This window comes from Hemiscyllium ocellatum, chromosome 2 (genome assembly GCF_020745735.1).
Source record: "Hemiscyllium ocellatum isolate sHemOce1 chromosome 2, sHemOce1.pat.X.cur, whole genome shotgun sequence".
Classification (NCBI taxonomy): Eukaryota; Metazoa; Chordata; class Chondrichthyes; order Orectolobiformes; family Hemiscylliidae; genus Hemiscyllium; species Hemiscyllium ocellatum.
In genome coordinates this window covers 13,955,335-13,976,061 of record NC_083402.1, presented here as the reverse complement: position 1 = coordinate 13,976,061, position 20,727 = coordinate 13,955,335, and positions in this window count along the sequence as shown.

Here is a 20,727-nt window from a genome sequence, read left to right as displayed (position 1 = left end):
TTTACTTACTCTTTTCCTTTCTAAATACTTATAGATAAACCCGTACATACTCTTGCTATCTGCTTTTACCATCCTCAACAACATCCTCTCAAGCTTTAAGTTCCTCCTCCTGATTAACCTTTTAGTATTTCTCTGCTGTTGGTTTCATTGTGACTGCTTATCTGATTGGCCACTCACCATTGCACTGTTATATCCTCTTATCTTAAGCCTGACATTTTCCTTAACTTTTGTGTTTAGCCACAGATGGTGGGTCTTTCCCTTAGAACTTTCCACTAAGAGTAGACATGTTCAGGATCTTCTGAAATATCCAACTATAACAGCCACTGTGTTTCCATCAAAATATCTCTGAGCATCCTAGTACACTGAGCTCCCACAGCCTCATCATAGCTGACCTTATTTAAGGTTAAAGCACCAGTTTTAGATCCACTTCTGTCTTTCCAACAGGTTGTAAAATTTAACTCCATTGTGGTCATTGCTACCTAGGGGGGTCCTCGACGCTGAGATAATTTATTAACCGTGTCAAATCACACAACAACAAGTTTAATGTAACCTGTTCCCTGGTCAGTTCCAAAATATACTACTCTAAGAAACTCGCTCAAAAGCATCTCTACATCCAATTAATGATGCCAAAATTGGAGGCGTAGTGGACTGCAAAGAAGGTTACCTTAGAGTACCATGGGACCTTGATCAGATGGGCCGAAGAGTGGCAGATGAATGTTAATTTAGATAAAAATGAGGTGTTACATTTTGGAAAGGCAAATCAGGGCAGGACATATACACATAATGATAAGGTCCTGGGAGGTGTTGTTGAACAAAGGGACCTTGGAGTGCAGGCTCGTAGTTCCTTGAACGTGGAGTCATTGATAGACAGGATAGTGAAGAAAGCATTTGGTATGTTTGCCTTTATTGGCCAGTGCATTGAATATAAGAGTTGGGAGGTCATGTTGCAGCTGTACAGGACATTGGTTAGGCCACTTTCAGAATATGGAGTGCAATTCTGGTTTCCCTGGATGTGGTAAAACTGGAAAGGGTTCAGAAAAGATTTATAAGGATGTTGCCAGGGTTAGAGGGTTTGAGCTGGAGGGAGAGGCTGAATAGACTGGGACAATTTCCCCCAGAGTGTTGGATCTTGAAGGGTGACCTTATAGAGGTTTATAAAATCATGAGGGGCATTGATAAGGTGGATACTCAAGGTCTTTTTCCTGGGTTGTGGGAGTCCAAAACTAGAGAGCATAGGTTTAAGGTGAGAGGGGAAAGATTTAAAAGGAACCTAAAGGGCAACATTTTCACCCAGAGAGTGGTGCATGTATGGAATGGGCCAAATGCTGGCAAATGGGGCTATATTTATTGTGGATATCTGGTCGGCATGGACGAGTTGGACTGAAGGGTCTGTGTCCATGCTGTACAGATCTATGACTCTGTCTGTTTATGCCGAATACTCAATAACATACAATTGCAGCACAGTGGTTAGCACTGCTGCCTCACAGCGCCAGAGACCCGCGTTCAATTCCCGCCTCAGGCAACTGACTGTGTGGAGTTTGCACATTCTCCCCGTGTCTGCGTGGGTTTCTCCGGGTGCTCCGGTTTCTTCCCACAGTCCAAAGATGTGCAGGTTAGGTGAATTGGCCATGCTAAATTGCCTGTAGTGTTAGGTGAAGGAGTAAATGTAGGGGAATGGGTCAGGATGGGTTGCTTTTCAGAGGGTCGGTGTGGACTTGTTGGGCCGAAGGGCCTGTTTCCACACTGTAAGTAATCTAAAGTGTGATTCTTCATCTTGTACTTTCTGTTAGTGACCTGGAGACCACTCCCAACAGTGATTTCTTTCCTATACTATCCCTCATCTCCACCCGAACCAGTTCTACATCCTGATTGCTTAAACCGAGGTCATCCTTGATTAACAATGCTCACCCTCCACTTACACTGAGCTTCCTATTCTCCCAGAGTGTTAGACACTCCTCAGTGTTCAGGACCTGATCCAGATCGTTCTGTGTCCACATCTTCATAATGGTTATTAGATCAGACTTTCTCATCTCTATGTGCTCAGTCAGTTCAGTTACTTTATCAGGAACGCTGCACTGATTCAGAAACATAGCCTTTAATTTTTGACTTTTTGTACTCTTTGTAACATCTAGCTTTGAATGTTGATATAATCTTTGGATTTTCTTTCTGTTCCTACCTGCTGGACCGCAGCCTTCATTTCCTAAAATATTATTGGGTTCACCTGCCCTGACTCTCCTCTACCAGTCTCAGATTTGTCAGAGTCCATGTCACTGTTGATGCTGCAGAGGGGGGGGGGGATGTTCACGCAATGGGAGCAGGGTCTTTTTGAGGCTAAAGCTAAAGCGATTCTTGAAAAGCAAGAGGGTGAAACGTTATGGGGGTGGGTGGAAATGTGAAGCAATCAGATCAGCCATGATTGTTCTGACTGCTGTCACAGGCTCAAGGGGCCAAGTGACCTTCTCCTGTTGTTCCTGATTCGTATGTCCCTGTGCACCCTTGTCACCTTCTCTGGTCATACTGTTATGGAATCATCCAACAAGGAAACAGATCCCTCGATCTAACCAGTCCATGCCGAACATAATCCCAAACTAAACTAGTCCCAGTTGCCTGCTCCTGGCCCATATCCCTCCAAACTTTTCCTATTCCTGTATCCTTCCAAATGTCTTTTAAATGTTTCAATTGTACCCACATCCATCACTTCCTTTGGAGATTCATTCCACACACGAACCACCCTCTGTGTAAAAATATTGCCCCATATTGTCTTTTTAAAATCTGGCCATTTGGCCCATCGGGTCCACACCGACCCTCCAAAGAGCATCCCAGCCCCTACAACCCTGCATTCCCCATGGCTAGGAGAAAGTGAGGACTGCAGATGCTGGAGATCAGAGCTGAAAATGTGTTGCTGGAAAAGCGCAGCAGGTCAGGCAGCATCCAAGGAGCAGGAGAGTCGATGTTTCGGGCTCAGGCCCGAAACATCAACTCTCCTGCTCCTTGGATGCTGCCTGACCTTCCCCATGGCTAGCCCACCTAACATGGCCAATCCACCTGACTGTGGAGGCTAGTCCACCTTTGGACTATGGGAGGAAACTGGAGCAAACCCACGCAGACACGGGGAGAATTTACAAACTCCACACAGCCAGTCACCCAAGATTGGAATTGAACCTGGGTGTCTGGATCCATGCGGCAGCAGCACTAACCACTGAGCAACTGTGCCACCCTCATGTCCCAATTGCTATACTCAAAGGTCTGAGCAATGAAGGCAAGCGTTCTTACAGCCCTCTGTGCTCTGGACGATTTTTGCTGTTCATCACCTTACCCCTTGGTGCCCAGTCCTCCCACTGACCAAGACCCTAGGCTCTGGAATTCACTCAATAAACCTCCTCTACCCCTCTATCTCTTCTCTTCCTTTAAGACGCTCCTGAAAACCAACTTGCTTTTCCAAAAGCTTTTGCCAATTGTCCAATTGCCTCTTTTACCTTTTGGCTGGGTTGTCAAATGTTGTCACATAACTTTCTTGTGAAGGGATTTAGGCATATTTTACTCTTTCAAAAGGGTGCTATGAAATTAGAGGTGCTGTTGGAGTTTTCTTTGTGACAATCAGTCAATGTTGCAGCCGTGCTGGTAGGCCTTGTGAAACCGTCATGAAGTACGGGCCCAATCCTACCCCCTGACCCCTCACAATCGAGCCCACCCCAGTAAGCTGAGGCATTCCAGGCACAATGGGAAACACAGCCAAACGTGCTGCTCCTTAATGTGGACACACTCACACCAGGTAAAGACAGGTAGGAGGACAAAGACAAGTCTGAAAGCTAACCCAGCATGAAGTCATCTGGAGAATAACAAGAGGAACAGAGAGATATCACTGGATATCTCCTTTCATTGTCAGCGATACAGGGTTGCACCAGCACACCTGAGATTGCTTCCTGTCACAGCACACGGAAGGCCTTTCAGCCCATCGAGTCAGCTACATAGAGAGACACATGAATGGGATAGGTATGAAGGGATATGGTCCAAATGTAGGCAAATGGGATCAGTTTAATTTGGGGTGGCATGAGCAAGTTGGGCTGAAGGGCCTGTTTCCACATTGTAAATCTCTATGACTGCGTGGGTCTGCACCAACCTATCCCACTTTCCAGCACTTAGCCCTAAGCCTTGAATGTTCTAACACTTCAAGCCTTCATCCAAGTACTTTTGAAAGGTTACCTAAACCCTCACTAAACCTCCTGTCCTTCACCTTAAAATTATGTCTCTCCATCACTGACCCTCTGACTAAAGGAACACTGTTTTCTATTCTCTCTACCCCTTGTAATCTTATAGATTTCAGTCAGGTCCCCTCCCAACCCTCTCAGCTCTACGAGCGCTAACTCTGCAAATGCAGAGAGGACAGACCTTGCGTAAGATCCACACAGGTATCACAGTTGACCTAAAATGAAAGAAAGAACTTGGCATTTTTTGTCAGGACGTCATGAAGTCTTTTACAGTTAATGAGGCATGGAAGTCAAGTCAGCGTTGGTGATGAAGGAATCCTGCAATACACACAGCAACTAATTCCTGTCAAGTTCCGGACAGACAAATAAGATACTTCAGCTAAACTCACACAACAGCCTGAGAGTACACCAGTGCAAACAGAAAGAATATATATTGAACCCATGAACAGTGCATGTGAACTCTGAGGGGGGTGGTGGCAGCAGGACAGAAACATTCAAACAAAGAGACCATTCAGCCCCAAGAGTCTGCTCTGCCGTTCAATGAGATCATCGCTGATCATATCCGTAACCTTACATCCGCCTACGTTCAATTACATTTCAGCCCCACCCCTTGCTTACTAAGAATCTGTCTATTTCTTCCTTAAAGATACTCAAATATGCTGCTTCCTGAGGAATAGAATTGCAAAGAGTCACATCTTTCTCGGTGGTGTCCCAATAACACTTAACATGTTGGCAAAAGCCAGGAGAGAGCAGCCCACTTGATCTGCCATCAACATTCAATCACTCAAGATGCCCTGCAGAAATCACCACAGCCCCTTCCAAACCCACAAACACTGCCATCTCAAAGGACCAGGGCATAGACAGATGGGAACACCATCCCTGCAAATTCCTCTCCAAGCCACTCACCATCCTGAGTTGGAAATATATCACTGTTCCCTCAGTATCACTAGGTCAAAGTCCTGGAGCATTTCCCCCCAAGGGCACTGTGGGAGCACCGACACCTCAAAGATGTTCAAAAAGACAGCTGTCCACTGCCCTTCCCAGGAAAACTGGGCATGGGCAACAGATGTTGGCAACATCAATAAATAAAGTAAAAATCTTTCTTGGGAACCGTGACTTCTGTCACCAGGCTTGACAATGATGTGAAAACAGTTGGTGCAATAGTTCCCAGAAATGTTTATATTTTCTTTCAACTCCACAACAAAGAGGATTAAAAACTTTGTGGATTGACTTTATCAGGAAGTGAGATTCTTCCTTTCCGCACTTCAGTTAAACCACAACCAAATCTTGGGGGAAGAGAGGCAACTTGCAGTATACACAGTTGGTCAAAATGTTTACGCACCATTCAGTTCAAAACCCTTTGTTGTGACCCGACTTTGTGATATTGGGTATTTATAATGGCAAAGTGAACACGAAGGGGCAATAAAGGGCTCAGTCAGTCGTGAGAGACAGACTGTAACTTTTACAATTGAAACAGAAATTGTTGGAAAAGCTCAGGAGGTCTGGCGGCATCTGTGGAGAGAAATCAGAGTTCATGTTTCGGGTCCGGTGACCCTTCCTCATTCACTCCGATTTCTCTCCACAGATGCTGCCAGACCTCCCAGTGATTTCAAAGATATTAACAGAGAAGGACAAAGGGCTGTGCAAACATTTTTAGCTCAGGTGCAGTTTGCTGTCGTTGTGGGTGTGTTCCCTGAGCTGGGAAGTTGATTTGCAGACATTTTGTCCCCTGTCTCGGTGACACCTTCAGTGCTTTGGAGCCTCCTGTGAAGCGCTGCTGTACTGTGTCTTCGGGAATTTATTTGGTTCCATCCCTCCTCCATCTGGTTACCGGTTCCTGTTGTTTGTTGTTGAGGCCGGCCTATTGGGTCTAGGTCTATGTGTTGTTGATGGAGTCTGTGGATGAGTGCCATGCTTCTAGAAATTCTCTGGCTCTCCTCTGTTTGGCTTGGCCTATGATCGTCGAGTTGTCCCAGTCGAATTTGTGGTCCTTGTAATCTCTGTGTTTCTACTAGCAACAGCTGATCGTGGGGTTTAGTGGCTAGTTGGAGTTCGTGGATGCGGATTGCTAGTTGTGTGCCTGTTTTCCCTGTATAGTGTTTCATGCAGTCTTTGCGTGGATTCCTGTAAATTACCTTAGTCTTGCACACCATGGGTAGAGGGTCTTTTGTTCTGGTGAGTTGGTGTCTGAGCGTGTCTATCAGTTTATCCAAGTGGTCAGAGAAATCTAGCTGTTGGCTCTGACACTTTATACATATAAAGGTAGTGTGACTAGTGAGTTAGGTGGTGGCATGTCCCTGTGGTGTTGTATGTCTGTCAGGCATTTGTGGATGAAGTTGTGGGGATAGCCGTTCTTGGTGAATACGCTGCAGAGGTGTTCCTCTTCTTCTTCCCTTGGTAGGCCAGGAGTGCTGCAGTGTGTTGTACGCCTTTTGAACAGGGTCCTAATGCAGCTTCTCTTGTGTGTATTCAGGTGTTGCTGTTAGAATTCAGGACCTGGTCGGTGTGTGTGTGGCTTTTCTGCACACTTTTGTGCTGCATTCACTGTGTTCCTTGTACCATCACATCCAGGAATGGGAGTTGATTGTTGGTTTCCTCATCTCTCGTAAATCTGATCCCTGTGAGTATGGTGCCAATGATCCGGTGTGTGTTCTCGATTTCTGGTCTCTTAATGATTATAAAAGTGTCTTCCACATATCTGATCCTATACCCATAGTGTGCAAGACTAAGGTAATTTACAGGATTCTATGCAAAGACTGCACAAAACAATATACCAGGCAAACAGGCACACAACTAGCAATCCGCATCCACGAACACCATCTAGCCATTAAACCCCACGACCAGCTGTCCCTAGTAGCCACACTCACAAGGACCACAAATTCGACTGGGACATCATAACGATGATAGGTCAAGCTAAACATATGACAGCCATAGAATTTCTAAAAGCATGGCACTCAGTCATAGACTTCATCAACAAACACTTAGACCTAGACCCAATAGGCCGGCCTCTGCAACAAACTACCAGAACCGACAACCAGGAACGGAACCAAATAAATTTCCAAAGACACAGTACAGCAGTGCTTCACAGGAGGCTCTAAAGCCTCTGAAGTTGTCACCTAGACAGGGGACGAAATGTCTGTAAATCAACTTCCCAGCTCAGGGAACATACCCACAACTAAGAGAAGGTTGGAGAATGAAGGGAAATTACACTCAAATCAAATGAAGAAAGTGAAATAAAGAGAGGCAAAACGACTCAAAAAAGAGAGTTAGCTAAAACAAAACCGTAAGATCTGGTACCTTGGATACCTTCAATAACAATTCACAACTTGAAGCAATGTGATGCCACTGATAACGTTGTTCACTGCCTGTACTGGAAAGTGTCAGAATATTTGACCCAAAAGCAGGGCAGTAAAGCAATTGTAAATATTCTCAAAAACAACACAGTTTCAATCGAATTTTCTCAATGTTTTAAAATTCACTTCCAGGAGTTTGTAACAGGAAACATTTGTGATCTATGAGGATACGCAAAAATACTGGTCCAGGTGAGCTCCGTGAACTGGAGGCAGAACCAATGGAAGGAAGTTAGGACAGAAACGATGTGGCCAGACAAACAGAACAACTTCAGATATCAAGCAAACTGCAAGCAGAGGAGCTGCACGCAGAAGGAAGGCCATCAGTGGACAGATGCAGACACAGAGACAAAGCAGACAGAGATCAAGGAGTAAATTTACTGCAGATGCTAGAATCTGGACTGAAAACAAGCGGAGATCGCAATGGATCAGACAGCATCCATTAGATTAGATTAGATTTACAGTGTGGGAACAGGCCCTTCGGCCCAACATGTCCACACCGACCCGCCGAAGCGCAACCCACCCATACCCCTACATTTACCCCTTACCTAACACTACGGGCAATTTAGCATGGCCAATTCACCTGACCCCCACATCTTTGTGACTGTGGGAGGAAACCGGAGCACCCGGAGGAAACCCACGCAGACACGGGGAGAACGTGCAAACTCCACACAGTCAGTCGCCTGAGTCGGGAATTGAACCCGGTGCTAACCACTGTGCCACCGTGCCGCCCACGGAGAGAAAGTAATGGAGTAATCAAGACTCGAAACTGTAGCTTGCCTTCTCTCCATGGATACTGCCTGACCTGCTGTGATCCACAGGTATACCCAGGGAAATAGGAATTCCCTTATGTGCAGAGAATTATTGAAGAAAGGAGAAATAAATCACATCTCAGTATTTCCTTTTGACAGAGAAGGAGATGGGAGGTCTTGAAGACACTGTGCAAGCTAGTTTGGATCACCTAAGATCTAGAAAGTTGGACGTTTACCCAGTAGCCAGATTATGAGTGGGGGTGGTACTGGTTGTTCAATTGAACGGGAACTCTGAAAAGCTACACCACCGAGAGGAGGGGTGATTTGTGGAAGTGAGTCTTATGCACGAAACATTAAAACAAAAGCATTTGTTGGATAGAGCACCAGAGTTACCTTGCCTGAATATTGCTATGCAGTATATTTATATATTGCCATTTCTGAGGGTAGTTGAGTGAATTCTTGTGGTTGCGTAAGTCATAACTTTGTTGTGTAGTCTATTTTAAGTGGCACTTAACTTTCTATTTGTAGTATCATTTGCTTGTAGGTTCATGTGTAATTTACTTTGATCCTGTTTGGTGTTAAAGTAAGTGTTGCATAAAAGCCTTGTTGGCATTTTCTTCTTTGGGGATCATTTGGTACGTTTGGTTTGCAGTTTCCTAACAGCTAATGAAACAAAATGATGATCCACATTGTTAATAATCAGCTCATCACGAGAAAGACACTTGCATTAATTAAAAGTGTTTGCGGCTGATTTAATATGCAAATGTAGACAGTGCTTAAAGGAGGAAGAGAAGCTACTGTTTGTCTAAAATAAACACAGAAGGATGCAAATGGAACTGGAAATTCTGGAGATTTATAACTCAACACTCTGTTAATGTATATCACTCCTCACCATTTCTTCACACCCTATGTCTGCCAGCCAATTTTCTCTCTAATAACAGCATGCGTTGTTAAGATGCTGTCAATTTTCTTGTAAGTTCCAGCCCAAGTAACAATGGTGGAATTATCATTGGTAGGGCAAGCGGCTTGTTATTAAAGAGAAGTGAACACTTTCACTGCATCTGGGGTTGCCAGGGAGCAGATGAAGAGCATAAGCATGGGAAGCAGTCCGATTTTGTTTTGGGATGCGACAATCCATTAAGCCATCAGGCCCTAATTACAAACCTTCCTGTTTTTCATAGTTGAAGTGCTTCCACACATCATCGAGTTCAGGCAAGTTAATGTAAATGGTGAGACGTAAATGACAGAGAACTGCAGCAAACGTTCTGGATACAAGTCAAGTCCCAGGTCATGGGGTCATGTGTGTCACACAAAGAGGCTCCAAGACATACTGAGTCCCTACATGGGGCCAGGATCCTTCCACCATAAGGTTAGGGATCTTCAAATACTCCAGAGACACAGGCTTGTGACTTCCTTCGGGACTCATGTTGCCATCAGTCCATTGACATTAGGAACTGCAATTCTCCCAGGATGCTTGAGAATGCCAAGCTCCAATAGAGGACCTTGATGAGTGATAGACTGGTCCTCCTCAAGGAGTTCATGACGATAGTCTGGAAGGATGCCAGTCTGCAGGAGACACACAAATTCAAACTCCAATAGAGCTCTGTTCCTGATGAAACATCTGCAACATAACCTGGCTGTAACCAACAACCAGCAAGACAGGTGCAAATGGCACGGTGATGCTCACAGTCCAAGCACTAGCACCTTCTCAACCATGTCATTGTCCACATAAGGTCCACTGCTGCCTTCCACCTGCCATCTCCACCATCCTGGGCCCCAAATAGTGGAGTGAGGGGCAACAGAAACAATGACACAGGAAACGGGAACATCACAGAACCGGATAGGCGGCTCCTGTTTAATCAGTGTCTCACTGAGGCCCTTCCAGCACCCCCGGCAGTTACCATCTGTCCCTCGATGCCTGGGTGATCATAAAGTGAAGGACGTCAAATGTCTGCCAACAGGTCCCAGAGTCCTGCTGCTGGGAAACAGCACAACGTGCTTCAACAAAACTAACCAAGAGAAACTCAATCTCATCCGGCTCAGCCATAACATCATTTTGCTAACTGGAAATGCAGCCACAGCTGGAGAGAATTGTGGCAGTCTGTCACCGATCTGAAGACAACATCACTGCATGAAAGGCACCCCATGGAGAACACGTGCTGGGGAGAAAGAACACAAGACAGCCAACAATCTTTCACAGCCACCAAGACAGTCTGTGGCCTAAGCTGACAGCCAATGAGGGGGAGCTCATCATGGAGAGGCAGGCGGAAGCTGCTCACTGCAGAGAACATAACATAACCCAAGATCAAATCGAATGGTGGAACAGGCTCAAAAGGGTCAAATGGCCTCTGTCCATTCCTATGTTAATATAAACAACAAACAGGCACCTGCTCGCAAAAGCTCCTCATCTGACTTGCTGCTGCAAACCCCGGTTGGATGTCACACTGATGTAACGCTGCTACATAAATGCCAGTTGTTGTTGTAAGTTAATGACGAGCAATGCAGAAATACATAAATGCAGATACTGCATTTCTTGTCCCCTACATGCCCACCCTCCCTCCAATTTCCACCCTGTCCTTGTCACCTTCCTGTGGAAATCTGTAGTGTAGGCAAAACAAACGATGTCAACACACAGGCACACGTACAGACACACACACAGATACGCATACACACACAGACACACATACACAGATACGCACACAGATACGCATACACACACAGACACAATCACACATACACAGACACACACACAGATACGCATACACACACAGACACATGCACACATACACAGACACACACAGATACGCATACACACACAGACACACACACAGATACGCATACACACACAGACACGCACACAGATACGCATACACACAGACACAATCACACACACACATACGCATACACACACAGACACATGCACACAGACACACACATATGCATACACAGACACATGCACACAGACACACACACAGATACGCGTACACACACAGACACATGCACACAGACACACACATATGCATACACAGACACATGCACACAGACACACACACAGATATGCATACACATAGACACATGTACATGTACACAAACACACACACACAGATACGCATACATACACAGATGCATGCACACATACACAGACACATGCACATGTACACAGACACACACACACAGATACGCAAACACACAGACACACACACAGATATGCATACACACACAGATGCATGCACACATACACAGACACATGCACACAGACACACACACACATATACGCATACACACACAGATGCATGCACACATACACAGACACACAGGCAAATGCATATGTACACAGAGATAAGCATACACACAGACACACATACAGATATGCATACTCATACAGACACACACACACATACACAGACACACACACAGATATGCATGCACACACACGCACATACACATACACAATTCTTCTCACACCCATGCAGAGTGTCTCTATCTCAAACGCATATACACACAGTTTCTCTCACACATACAGCCTCTCTCTCTCTCTCACACACACACATACACACACTCACACAGTCTCTCTCGCACTCACACAGACTCTCTCTCTCTCTCACACGCACACACACAGAAATAAAAGCCACTCTTTGATCAGTTGAGACAGGAGCCAGAGGCAATACCAAACGCTGTGGAACCACGTCTTAGCGTGAGGAGGGGAGAAGAGGTTTGTCACCTCGATATTATAATTCAATCTGTCAAGTGTATCAAGAGAGTATCAGAGGTAAATCCAAGATAATGGGAACCACATTGTGAGTTCAAGGGTTGGACAACACAAATGCTTTTTGATTCAGCACAGACCTGTCTGCATAGTTGAGGGTGATGCGATGACTAATGGTGTTCGCTGGCTGTGTAAACACAATGTCTGCAGACAATCCTTGAACATTGTTACGGTCTACATTAAAGGCAGGGTCTGGAGAGTTAACACAGTCATTTGAAAGGGCTGGGGGTAAGGTGCAGAGGAAAGGTGGATCACTTTACACACGGAATTCTCACGGAACAAAAACTCCTTCGGGGCACAGCTTCTCAAAGTTGGCGACATTGGGGAGGGATTTAGACACTTTGGGGTCCACAGAGAGTCTTTTTAAGTGCCTGTAGGAGTGGGGAGGCTGTCTGCAGAATAGTGTCAAAATGTTTCCTGAACATTGAAACAGCAGGAGGAGTTAAGAGCTCGGAGCAGGGAGTACACGCTAACCACTGCGTTGACAATGCAGGCAGTGAGGAACTGCAGATGCTGGAAGCCAGAGTCAACAGATGTGAGGCTGGAAAAGCACGGCAGGTCAGACAGCATCCGAGGAGCAGGAAAGTCAACGTTTCCGCTCATTTTCCTACTCCTCGGATACTGTCTAATCTAATGTGCTTTTCCAGCCTCACATCTATTGACATTGGCAAAACAGATGTGGCTGTCTGTCTAATATACAAAGGATTCAATTTATACAGGGGCAGGATTAGAGCGGTGCTGGAAATGCACAGCAGGTCAGGCAGCATCCGAGGAGCAGGAGCCCTCATTCCAGGACCACTCTAATCTTGACTCTAATCTCCAGCATCTGCTGTCCTCACTTTCGCCAAGTTCAATCTATACAGGCAGATGTATCTATGCAATAAATATATATACACCTGGGTGAAGCAGGTCTACTCACCTCACTGTCACTTGTACAAACTGCTTCCTCAAAAACATTACCAGAACGGGTATGTTTCAGGATTAGGGTCGAAATTTCAAAGGGCTCTGTGGTAACTCCTTTTGTGAAAGGGGTCCTTGCCACTGAACAAGGTTTGCACAGCACTGCTGTAACTCACTGGGGGGGGGGGAATGGTATCTCAACAGAGTCAGAGCCCACCTCTCCCTCCCTGACTCCAGCACTCCCTTCGCCATTTCTCTGTGAAATTCTGCACTAAGCGGCTCTCCAAAGCTCTTCACATGTCAGGCATAGCGTGCATTACAGAATGGGATGCACCTCCAATAGCACTCCAGACCTTCCAGGAAAAAAAGCACTGCCTTTTGTCAGGATCCTACCTACACCCTCCGCTACCAAGACTCAATACCAACGGGCTTCTGTACGATGCACTGCAGTAACTCACCAAGACTCCTCCCACAGCACCTTCCAATCTTACAACCACTTAGTTTCCACTCACTCACAGGATGTGGATATCGCTGGCTGGGCCAACATTCCCAGTGTCAACCACATTGTTGTGTGTCTGGAGTCACATGCAGGCCAAGCCAAGGTAAGGATGGTAGATTCCAGATGGGTGTTCCTGACACAGATCGTTAATTCCAGAGTCCAAATTCCATTATCCACCAAGGGATTTGAACCCCGGTCCCCAGAACATTATTGTATTACTTGGAAGAGAGCACAAGATCTCAGAGGGCTGTACAACTCACAGGCATTAAATCATAGAATGGCTGCAATGCAGAATGAGGCCATTCAGCCCTCCCCTCTCTCCACTGGTCAGTACAACCCACATCCTAATGGAACATAGAGTGGAACAGAGTAGTCATTTATTGTCACTTGTATTTTTTACAAACAAAACAGTGAGAAGTGTTGAAGATGCCATGCCATGGCGCCTATATTAATGACAGAAGGCATAGATAAGAAAAGAATCACTAAGACAAAGCCCATCTTAGTTCAGTTCACGGCTCCTGGGTTCGGGAAAAGACAGTATGACCGACACGCCAGGCCGCTGGGATCCAGGGCAGAAGCTGCCACAAGGACCAATCTCGCCACTGATCCCGGGAAGGAGGACATTGCAAACGCTGTCCAATGGAGCTCCGACCGGCCGGATACAGGGCTGAAACTGCCTTAATGCTGCTGGCCTCTGCTGATGGAGCAGCCAATAGCAGGTCCCCATGCTCGCCCCTCCTCCAGCCCCCTCCTCAATGCAGAGTCCCGCATTGGACTCACCGGTAGCTGGTGATTAATATAAATATTTTTGATTGGTATTGGGCAACATAAGCAGTAGGCCATCACCTTCTGAGAAAGGAGAAGGGGCAGCAGATACATGGGAATGCCACCACATGCATGTTCCCCTTCAAGCTACACACCATCTTGACTTAGAAATACTTTGCTGTTCCTTTCGTGTCACTGGGTCAAAATCCTGGAATTCCCTCCTTATTCCTAACCACAACCCTATTCCCAAAAGTGTCCCTATACCAAATGCATGGATGTGGTTCAAGAAGGCAGCTCCATTAGGATGTGGGTTGTACTGACCAGTGGAGAGAGATTGTATTGTTACCACTAAAGGGGAGGGCTGAATGGCCTCATTCTGCACTGCAGCCATTCTATGATTTAATGTCTGCGATGCCCCCGAGTTGTACAGCCCTCTGAGATCTTGTGCTCCCTTCCAAATCCTCACCACTCTATTGGCCTTCGGCTCAAGAACTCCTCTTTCAGTTCTTTGGTGAGGTAGATAATTTAGGGGGTGATGGAGGAGCATGAATTATTTCTCTCAGGGAGCGGTAATCTTTGGGATTCCATACCTCAGAGGGCTGTGCACACTCAATCCAGAGACTAACACCATTTGGGAATAGGACACTCAATCCAGAGGCTAACACCATTCGGGGATAAGACCCTCAATCCGGAGTCTAACGCCATTAGGGGATAGGACACTCAATCCCGAGTCTAACACCATTCAGGGATAGGACACTCAGTTTGGAGGCTAACACCGTTAGGGGATAGGACGTTAGAGTGGGAATGAGTTGATGATACGCCGGGGAGGTTGGGGGGTGGTGGCAGGCTGCATGGCCTATTCCTGTTCCTACGTCCATACAATTTGGATCACTAGACCTGAGGAAGTGGTAGCACAATGGACTAGTGATGATTGTCACTGGACTACTGATTCAGAAACCCAGTGTAATGCTTTGGTGAATGTGTGTTCAAATCTCATCATGGCAGATGGTGACACTTTATTCAATAATTAAAGGGGAGCAGTGGCCAGTTAATCTAGAGACCCAAATAACATTCTGGAGACCCTGGTTCAAATCCCACCACAGCAGATAGCAGAATTTGAATTCAATAAAAAATTTGGGATTAAGAAGCTAATGGTGGCTGATGGCCAGAAAAACCCATCTGGTTCATGAGTACCCTTTGGGGAAGGAAATCTGGCCTACATGTGACTCCAGACTCACAGGAATGTGGGTGATTCTTATCTGCCCTCTGAAGTGGTCTGGAGCCCTGCTTAAGGGTAACTAGGGATGGGCAGCCAATGCCAGGCTTGCCAGTGATGCTGACATCCCAGACACAATCGCAGCAACGCACCTTGGGATGTTTTAATGTCATCAAAGATGCGGCACCATTGTAAGTTCATCGTCTCTCTTTGTGGCTTCTTCCTCATGCATTTCCATGTCAGTCTTCCTGGTATCTCCAGGAGCCTGGGATTTATAGAATACAGCCTGCCACGGTGGCTCAGTGGTTAGCACTGCTGCGTCACAGTGCCAAGGACCTGGGTTCGATTCCAGCCTCAGGTGACTGTGTGGAGTTTGCACATTCTCCCCGTGTCTGCGTGGGCTTCCTCTGGGTGCTCTGGTTTCCTCCCACAGTCCAAAAATGTGCAGGTTAGGGAGACAGGCCATGGGAAATGCAAGGTTACAGGGATAGGATGAGATACTCTTTGGACAGTTGGGATGGACTCAATGGGCTGAATGGCCTGCTTCCACACTATAGGGATTCTATGAACCCATTCCCCGAAAACAAAGCAATCAAACTTTGGAAGATACAGGATACCTTTAGGCAGGTTGTTCAGAATGAAGAACACATTGGGATGATCTTAAAGCAGTAAGCATCTATCTATCAGACTGTTCCTGAGCAGCACAGAGTTGAAAAAAATGTCACCCACCTTCAATGTAGACCTCTGCGGACGTTGTGTCTGAACCGAAGCAGTTGGTTGCTGTGCAGGTGTAGCGCCCAGTGTCGTCCTCAAAGGCTTCAGCAATAGCTAAAGTATAGAGATCACCATCCTGGGATACCCGGATGTCTGGGGAATTCTCCAACTCCTTTCCCTCACAGAACCATCTGTGGATTTAGGCAAACAGAGATGGAGAAAATTACATCTGCCTTCCGATTAGACTTTGGCAGCTTGCAGTCAGGAAGGAAAAAAAGCAACATGAAAGTGAAAGCTATCCCTAGTCGGAGGGTGAACTGCTCTTGGAGAGGCCACTGTGAAACCTTGAAAAGCACGGGGCAAGTTAATTCGATAACCTACATGGTGCAAATGGCAACGTAAAGGAAACTTCAGGCTCACCCTCCTAACAGAACAGAGATCTATAGTGTACTTCACCAGACACACCCTTCTGAATATTAACAATATACACATTTTCTTTATGATAATGAGGGTTGAACTGAAACTGAAGACAACTTATCAGGGCGGTTCCTTAAAAAAAAACTGGATAGTAATTAAAAGGAGAGTGGCAGTCTCCGATTGCAATCAGAGCACAGGAAAAACGGGGTGATTAGATAATAGACATAGCAAAGTACAGTATAGAGCAATGCTATTAGTTGGCAATGAGTGTAATCAGTGCACACTAGGAGCCAGTGCCAGGGCTTAATGCTAGCATTCACATTTTTTCAGTGGGAGGGGTTGACCTGCTCGCTCTCTGACAGTTCTGAGCAACTCAAACTCTCAATGAGAAACGATTCTGTGTCCAGACTTTTCTTCTCGTAAGCTCGCAATCTGCCTGCCAAAGTTCAGTCTCGTTTGACCCGGCTTGCAAGGAGCTGAGATTTCGGACCCCTGCCAATGAGTACTGAGTTAGCGCTGGAGGTCATTGGCTAATCTGCCAAAACCCTTGTGGTGCTCGATTGCTCTGGGTCTGATAATGAGGGTCTGATTATGCGATTGATTGATTGATTGGTTTAGCCTGGGTGTAGACTCCGAGCAAAATAAACAGACATGGCAGAAACTGTTTAAAACGTTTGTGTCACCTACAAATGTTTCAGTCTTGCCTCCCAAATTTAAGTCTAGTAAGCAGCAGGGTACCCAACACTGAACACTGTGGAACGCAACTGAAAACCACTTTCCATTTGCTAAAATGCCCGTTATCCTTTGTTTTTTGTCACTTGGCCAATTCTAGATCCAAACCATCCCCTATATCCTGTTGTGGTTCTGTTCAGAGCTGGGAATTTGTGTTGCAGACGTTTCGTCCCCTGTCTAGGTGACATCCTCAGTGCTTGGGAGCCTCCTGTGAAGCACTTCTGTGATGTTTCCTCCGGCATTTATAGTGGTTTGAATCAGCAGCTTCCGGTTGTCAGTTCCAGCTGTCCGCTGCAGTGGTCGGTATATTGGGCCCAGGTTGATGTGCTTATTGATTGAATCATGACAAGCAACATGAATTCGACTGGGACAACACTACTATTATAGGACAAGCCAAACAGAGAACAGCCAGGGAATTCCTAGAGTCATGGCACTCATCCACAGATTCAATCAATAAGCACATCGACCTGGACCCAATATACCGACCACTGCAGCAGACAGCTGGAACTGACAACCGGAAGCGGCAGATTCAAACCACTACAAATGCTGGAGGAAAGATCACAGAAGCACTTCACAGGAGGCTCCCAAGCACTGAGGATGTCAACTAGACAGGGAACGAAACATCTGCAACACAAATTCCCAGCTCGACGAACAGAACCACAACAACGAGCATCCGAGCTACAAATCTTCTCACAAACTTTGATCCCCGATATCCTGTCAGCCTTTACTTTTCTAACTTGCCTTCCATGTGAGACTTTGTCAAACACGTTCTCAAACGACACAGAGACAATATGCACTGCACTGCCCTCTTCAATTCTTCTTCTTATTTACTCAAATCTATGCTCGTCAGAAACAACTTTGTAGGAACAGAAGGAGGCCATTCAGCTCCGTGAGCCTGTTCCACCATTCAATAAAATCATGGCTGATCTGTGACCTAACTCCATATATAACTCCAAACTGCCTTGTGCCCCGTATCTCGCATGCCTTTAACAAAACTTGATCTCAGATTTAAAATTGATACCTGATCCAGCAATACCCTCGCTTTTCAAAACTATGCTGACTCTTCCTGATTAATCTGTCCCTCCCTTTCCTATCTCTCCAAGTTGATTCTAATAATTTGCCTACCAGCCAAGTCAGGATGACCAACCTTTAGCTATTTAATGCATTCCTTGCTTGATTTGATTTGATTTGACTTATTATTGTCACATGTAGCTAAGTACAGTGAAAAGTTCTGTTTTGTGTGCAGTACAGTCAGTTCTGCTATAACAGGGTAGTTCCATTCTTGTGCTATCCCGTGTTGTAAGAAAATCGCGTAATAACAGCACCATTTAAACTAATGGAACAGAACCACATTATAACCAATACACGATGTAAAAGTCATGCTACAGAAAGTGTGTTTCCAATTCGTTAACAGTGTTATCATGAATTTGCAGCAATGAAACACACATTAAATATTATATCTGTACAGACAGATTGTTCCATACAAAGTGTATTAGGGTAACGGAACAGAGTGAGGAATACAATGTTACTGTTGTGGAGAAGGTGCACAGATAGCAAGATCAACAGTAAATTTAAAATTTGACAGGTCCATTCAGAAGGCCAATAACTATGCCTGAATGTATTTGTACATTTACACTAGCTTTTATATCTTCTGCCCGACAGAAGAGGGTGACAGAGAGTACAACTGGGGTGGGAGGGGTTTTTGATGATATTGGTTGCTTTCCTGAAGCAGCAGAAAGTAGAGACGGTGCCCTTTTTAAACGACGGTACAACATTTGCAGACCTTCAATCCTACTGAGGATTGATAAATTATTGATAGTTTAGATTAGATTAGATTAGATTACTTACAGTGTGGAAACAGGCCCTTCGGCCCAACAAGTCCACACCGACCCGCCGAAGCGCAACCCACCCATACCCCTACATATACCCCTTACCTAACACTACGGGCAATTTAGCATGGCCAATTCACCTGACCCGCACATCCTTGGACTGTGGGAGGAGACCGGAGCACCCGGAGGAAACCCACGCAGACACGGGGAGAATGTGCAAACTCCACACAGTCAGTCGCCTGAGGCGGGAATCGAACCCAGGTCCCTGGCGCTGTGAGGCAGCAGTGCTAACCACTGTGCCACCGTGCCGCCCTATTATCTTCAAAAGCATCTGCTAATTCTTTCCTGGTTTCCTGTAGCAGCCTAGGATACAATCCACCTGCACCTGGCTATTTTTCCAAATGAAAGGAAGTTAGCTCCTGCGATATTTGCTATCACCTTGTGCTTATTTTATCATAGAGAGCAAAGGTTTCTTCTTCAATACGTTGTTGATAATCATTTCTACTGAGTTGGCCAATGCTTCTACGCCATAACCCAATAAAAGATATTGGCACAGCGGTAGTTTCAGTTGTATTTGTTAGCTAAAGGCCCAGACTAATCTCCTGAGAATGTGCAAATCCCACCAGCACAGCTGGTAGAATTGAATCAATTTGGAATTGAAATTCATTCTCAGTAATGGTGAAACGGTCATTGATTGTTGTGAGAAAAAGCCCCATTTGGTTCCCTAATGCCCTTTTGGGAAGTTTATCTAACATGGTGTGGACAGTACAAAACTCCAAACCCACAATGTGGGTAACCCTTCACTATTCTCTGATGTGGCTGAGCAAGTTGAGGGCTCCAAGTCAGAGACTTATTTACCTCCTCAGCCCTTCCTCTGCCACACTTTCCAAACCCACAATCTCTGTCAACACGAAGGGCAAGGGCAGCAGATACACAGGAACACCATTCCCTGCAAATTCCCCTCCAAGCCACACCCCATCCTGCCTTGGAAATATATCGCCGTCCCTTCACAGTCGCTGGGTCAAAATCCTGGAATTCCCTCCCTCGGGATATTGTGGGTCTACCCACAGCACAGGGACTGCAAGAACTCAAGAAGTCAGCCCACCCCCACCTTCTCAAGGGGCAACTAGGGATGGCCAATAAATACTGGACCAGCCAGTGATACAGATCCCTGAATGAACAAAAGCTAAATTATGTAGAGACTACAAAACTTTACAAAATGTTTACAAAATTTCAGTCGTGAGCGAATAACAATTACTACCCTCCTTTTGTACTCTACACCTCATCCAATAAGGGAAAACATTCCATATTCTTTCTTTAGATTAGACTAGATTCCCTTCAGTGTGGAAACATGCCCTTCTGCCCAACCAGTTCGAAGAGTAACTCACCCAGACCCATTCCCCCTTTGACTAATGCACCTAATACTACGGGCAATTTAGCATGGCCAATTCACCCGAAATGCACATCTTTGATCTGTGGGACGAAACCGGAGCACCCGAAGGAAACCCAAGCAGACACGTGGAGAATGTGCAAACTCCATACAGACAGTTGCCCAACGCTGGAATTGAACCAGGGATCC